Genomic DNA, 6,000 nt, shown 5'->3' with positions numbered 1-6,000 from the left:
CCTGACCGGCCTGGCACAACACCCCTGCAGACTCTATCCCTTCTTTCGCTCCCACTTACCCCTCCCCGTTGGCGCTGAGCCGTGCTCCCTCAAGGGCTGCAGAAGATAGCGCCAACCTTTCCCTTTCCCTCAAGAACCACTTATCATCATCATCATCGGCGACGATTTCTTCTCCAAATGACGTCATACGGAACCTCACGGCGACGGCGACGCCGACGGCAGAAATCTGCTTTTGAGTGTCCATATAATTGCTATCGCAATAATACAATAAACGCGCCGTTTTGGCGCGCGCGCGTTCAGAGGGTCTGCGGAAGATGGACAAGGCTGCTGAGCGGCGTGCGCGCAGGGCGGCGGCGGCTCGCGCTCGAAGAAGGGACCGCACGTCGGGGTCCCTTCGAGGAGCGTTTATAGTCGAGGAGCGTTTATGAATACGGGGGGTATACTCTCTCAGCAGTCATGTGATGGCGTCGGCAAACGTGGTGTACGTTCCGGCATGTGTAAATGGCTGCGTAAGACGCTGTGGCCGCTCCCCCTTACTAGAGAGTACTGCACGTTTCTAACGCGTTTGTGCTAGCGTCCCCTTAAGCGGGAGATCCGATGATTCCCTCCGGAGCTTCGCCCACTCATCATCATTCACCCCGTGGATATGCTGCCATTTTTTGTTTCCGCGTAGCGGGTGAGGTAGTCCGTAGCTACGACGATCCATTTATTCCAGGACGTCGACGTCGGAAAAGGCCCCAGTAAGTCCATTCCAATCTGCTGGAACGGTCGGCGAGGTGGTTCGATTGGCTGTAGAAGTCCGGCTGGTCGTGTCGGTGGTGTTTTGCGTCGCTGACAGTCTCGGCATGTCCTTACGTAATTGGCGGCGTCGGCAGAGAGGCGAGACCAGTAGTATTTTTCTTGTTTCCTCGCGAGTGTGCGGGAAAAACCGAGGTGTCCTGCCGTTGGGTCCTCATGGAGAGCTTCCAGAACCTCTGGACGCAATGCTGAGGGTACCACGAGTAGGTAGTTGGCTCGGAGCGGCGAGAAGTTCTTCTTTAGGAGAATATCGTTTTGCAAGAAAAATGACGCCAATCCTCGCCTGAACAGCTTGGGCACAATGACGGTCTTGCCTTCCAGGTAGTCGACAAGGCTCCTTAGTTCCGGGTGGGCTCGCTGTTGTTCGGCGAATTCATCGGAACTTATGGGTCCCAAGAAAGTGTCGTCATCCTGGTCGTCATGTGGTGGCGGTTCGGTGGGGGCGCGAGACAAGCAGTCGGCGTCAGAGTGCTTTCGCCCAGACTTGTAAACGACGGTAATATCGAATGCTTGAAGTCTCAGACTCCATCGTGCGAGACGACCTGAAGGATCCTTCAAGTTAGCTAGCCAACACAAGGCGTGGTGGTCGCTCACGACTTTAGAGGGCCTGCCATAGAGGTAGGGGCGAAACTTTGATGTAGCCCAGATGATGGCGAGGCACTCCTTTTCTGTTGTGGGATAATTTGCTTCCGCCTTCGATAGTGACCGGCTAGCGTAACTTACAACCCTTTCTAGTCCGTCAGTCCTCTGCACAAGAACGGCGCAGAGTCCTACGCTGCTTGCGTCGGTGTGGACTTCGGTATCGGCGTTTTCGTCGAAATGCGCAAGTATTGGCGGTGATTGCAGGCGTCGCTTCAGTTCTTCAAATGCTTCGACTTGCGGCGTCTCCCACTTGAACTCGACGTCGGCCTTCGTGAGATACGTCAGTGGCTCAGCGATCCGTGAAAAATTCTTAACGAAGCGCCTGTAATAGGCGCACAGTCCAAGAAATCTACGCACTGCCTTCTTCTCAGCGGGCGGATGAAAGTTGGAGATGGCCGCAGTTTTCTGAGGGTCAGGGCGTACTCCAGACTTGTTGATTACGTGTCTCAAAAACAAAAGCTCCTCATATGCGAAACGGCACTTTTCTGGCTTCAACGTTAGTCCGGAGGCCTTGATTGCTTGAAGGACTGTTGCAAGGCGCCGGAGTTGTTCTTCGAAACTTGAGGCAAGCACAACGACGTCGTCCAAGTAGACGAGGCAAGTCTGCCACTTCAAGCCTGCCAGTACCGTATCCATGACACGTTGGAAAGTCGCATGTGCCGAGCAAAGACCAAACGGCATGACCTTGAAGTCGAACAGTCCGTCTAGTGTTATAAAGGCAGTCTTCTCCCGGTCCCTCTCGTCGACTTCAATTTGCCAGTAGCCGGTTTTGAGGTCCATCGACGAATAATACTTTGCGTTGTACAGTCGATCCAAGGCGTCGTCAATCTGTGGGAGGGGGTATACGTCCTTCTTCGTGATCTTGTTGAGGTGACGATAATCGACGCAGGAACGTAGGGTTCCATGCTTCTTCTCCACTAACACCACGAGGGACGCCCATGGACTCTTGGACGGCTCGATGATGTCGTCGCGTAGCATTTCATCGACTTCTTGCCTTATGGCCTCGCGTTCGCGTGCCCAAACTCGGTACGGGCTCTGACGGCTTAGGCGGACATATTCGTCGGTTATGATGCGGTGCTTGGTGACAGGGGTTTGTCGAACTTATGACGACGACGAGAAGCAGTCCTTGTATTGCAGGAGCAGAGCTTTTAGCTGTTCTTTCTTGTGCCTGGGAAGGTTCCGGTTGACGTCGAAAGTCGGTTCAGGTACTACGGTCGTCGTTGCAGGTGCACTAGAATCCGTGAAGGCGAAAGCATTGCTGGCTTGTACTATTTCGTTGATGTAGGCGACCGTGGTGCCTTTGTTAATGTGCTTGCATTCATGGCTGAAGTTCGTGAGCATCACTATTGCTTTCCCTTCACGTAGCTCAGCTATGCCTCTTGCGACGCAAATTTCACGGTCGAGCAGTAAGTGATGATCGCCCTCGATGACGCCCTCCATGTCTGCAGGCACTTCGGTACCGACGGAAATTAATATGCTGGAGCGAGGCGGAACGGTGACTCGTTCTTCTAGCACATTCAAGGCATGGTAACTGATGTTTGTATCCGGTGGTATCGCGTTATGCTTTTAAAGCGTTATCGACTTGGACCTTAAGTCGATGACTGCACTGTGTTGGTTTAGAAAGTCCATGCCTAGGATGACATCCCTGGAGCACTACTGCAGGATTACGAAGCTCCCCGGGTAAGTGTGGTTGTTTACCGTGACTTGCGCTGTGCATATTCCAGCCGGCGTTATTAGGTGGCCTCCCGCTGTCCAGATATCGGGTCCTTGCCAGGCAGTCTTCACCTTCTTCTTCAACTGGGCGGCGAACGCGCCACCGAAGACGGAATAGTCAGCTCCAGTATCGACGAGAGCGGTGACGTTATGGCCATCAATTAGTACGTCTAGGTGAGTAGACCGTCGTGTGGCGTTACGCTTAGGTCGTGGCGCCGGATCACGGCTGCGTCGGCTTACTCTGCTGCTACTACGTCGCGTCGGAAGGTCGTCTTTATGCGGAGAAGTGTTGTCGTGAAGGCTTTCCAGGCGGCGTGATGATATCTCGTCGTGATGATTCGCGAATATTCTTCGATGGCGGCGGAGGATCTTCGGCATTGCGTCGAACAGCAACCGCACCTTGTTGCGGTTGCTGTACGACGCAAAAACAACTTGTTTTTTCATGCATTTAGATTTCCATTAATTTATCATTTCTTTAATTTAATTAGTAAAGTACAAGTAATTTCCCCTATGTTGTCCTTGGTGTTAATGGTTGTTGGCTTCTTATGATATGATGTATATATATATATATATATATATATATATATATATTGTGAGACGACGCCCGGGACGAAGGCAGAGCTCTTCTATTGACACACAGCGCGAGACAGCCCACGAACACCAACCCGACAAAATCATGATTATGAGGATGGGAATATACACATGAACACGGTGATGAACTGCACAGTTAGCGCTCACACTAACTCCCCCCCCTCACGAAAGCGGCCGGTAAGGCAGCGAGTCAGAAACGGTCGGAACGCCGAAGTTACGGCTTCAGGCGAGAGACGTGAACAATTTCAGTGCTGCGGCAACGGCGGTCAGTAACCGAGGTAACAGGAGCTACGCGATAGTTCACGGCCGATGTTCTTTCAAGCACGGTATATGGGCCGCGATACCTGCGAAGAAATTTTTCACAGAGCCCTGGCACTCGAACAGGTGTCCACAGGAGCACTTCGTCGCCTGAGCGGAACGAAATGACACGACGGGTCGCATCACAACGGACTTTCCTCTTGTCCTGAATGGTCGCGGTATGGGCGCGCGCAATTTCGCGGCAGTGGGCGACGCGGGCGGCGAACTCCTCTGGTAGAGATGTGGATGGAACAGAAGGCGTAGAAAGAAAGGTGGTGTCCAAAACAAAAGACGGTGCACGGCCGTACACGAGGAAAAAGGGGCTGTAGTTTGTTCTGCGTTGAACGGCGGTATTATATGCAAACGTGACGAAAGAAAGTATTGTGTTCCAGTTTGTGTGGTCGGGTTTCACATACATGGAGATCATGTCGGACAGAGTTCGATGGAAACGCTCGGTAAGACCATTGGTCTGGGGATGGTACGCAGAGGTGGTCTTATGAATGGTGTTTGAGGCTTGCAGAACTTCAGCAAGAACATGGGAAAGAAATGTCTTGCCACGGTCACTTAGAAGAACACGAGGCGCACCGTGGCGCAAGATAATGGCTTGCAGGACAAACTCGGCGACCTCAGACGCCGCACCAGAAGCAAGAGCTGCCGTCTCAGCGTAGCGAGTGAGCTGGTCCATGGCGGTGACAATCCAGCGGTGACCCGCGGGTGTAAGCGGAAGGGGTCCGTATAAGTCGATGCCCACGAATTCAAAGGGAACAGACGGGCACGGCAATGGTTGTAAAGGGCAGGCGGGAAGAGAGGTCTAACGTTTTCGATGTTGGCATGACGCACACGAACTGACGTACTTGGCAACACTAGTAGACAGGCCAGGCCAGAAACAGCGAGTCTTACTGCGGTCGTAGGTTTTATGAAATCCTAAATGGCCAGCCGTTGCGTCGTCGTGAAAAGCTTGCAAAATTTGCAGTCGAAGTGAGCGAGGGACGACTGGGACCCATCGGTGACCGGTAGGGTGGTAAACTTGCCGCAATAATGAGCCATCATGAAGTTTAAACCGTGCCAGTTGTCGTCCTAAGCGGCTGTTGGGAGGACGGGATAAGCCAGTGAGCCGGTCGATAATTGTGCGGCAGTACGCATCTGCACGTTGGAGGGAGGCGAGGTCTTCGGAGGGCAGAATGTTGACCGAGGACACGAACCGTACCGGGGCCATGGTTGTGGTCGGTTGGCTGGGCGGTGCCGAACAGAGGGAAGGTGAGACAGGGGCATTTAGCGACAGCGGGCAACGAGACAAAGCGTCAGCATCTTGATGTTGCCTGCCAGACCTATATGTGACAGTGTAGTCGCACTCCTGCAAACGCAGAACCCAACGGCCGAGGCGTCCGGACAAATTCTTCATGGAGGACAACCAACACAGAGCGTGGTGGTCAGTCACAATTGTGAATTGGCGGCCATATAAATAGGGGCGAAACTTTTGTATGGACCATACGATGGCGAGGCATTCTTGTTCGTTGATAGCATAGTTTAGCTCAGCAGGAGAAAGAGTACGACTCGCGTAGGCCACGACTTGCTCTTCAGACGAGTGGTTCCGCTGCAGCAGGACAGCGCCTATTCCATGCCCACTTGCGTCAGTGTGGAGGATAGTAGAGGCTGTGGGATCAAAGTGACGAAGCACTGGTCCTGATGTGAGGCATCGCTTGAGGGTCTGAAAGGCTGCTTCACATTCATCCGTCCAAGTAAAGGGTGTGGTCGTGTTCAGGAGTTTATGAAGAGGAGCTGCGATAGTCGCGAAGCCACGGACAAAGCGGCGGAAGTACGAGGCTAATCCGAGAAAGCTGCGAAGGTCTTTAGGTGTAGATGGTGTTGGGAAATGCTGTACAGCAGCGACCTTGTCGGGATATGGCTCAATGCCGTGCTTGCTGGCCACGTGACCTAATACTTTAATGCTGCGGCTCG

This window comes from Dermacentor silvarum, chromosome 10 (genome assembly GCF_013339745.2).
Source record: "Dermacentor silvarum isolate Dsil-2018 chromosome 10, BIME_Dsil_1.4, whole genome shotgun sequence".
Classification (NCBI taxonomy): domain Eukaryota; kingdom Metazoa; phylum Arthropoda; class Arachnida; order Ixodida; family Ixodidae; genus Dermacentor; species Dermacentor silvarum.
This window is presented reverse-complemented; position numbering follows the sequence as displayed.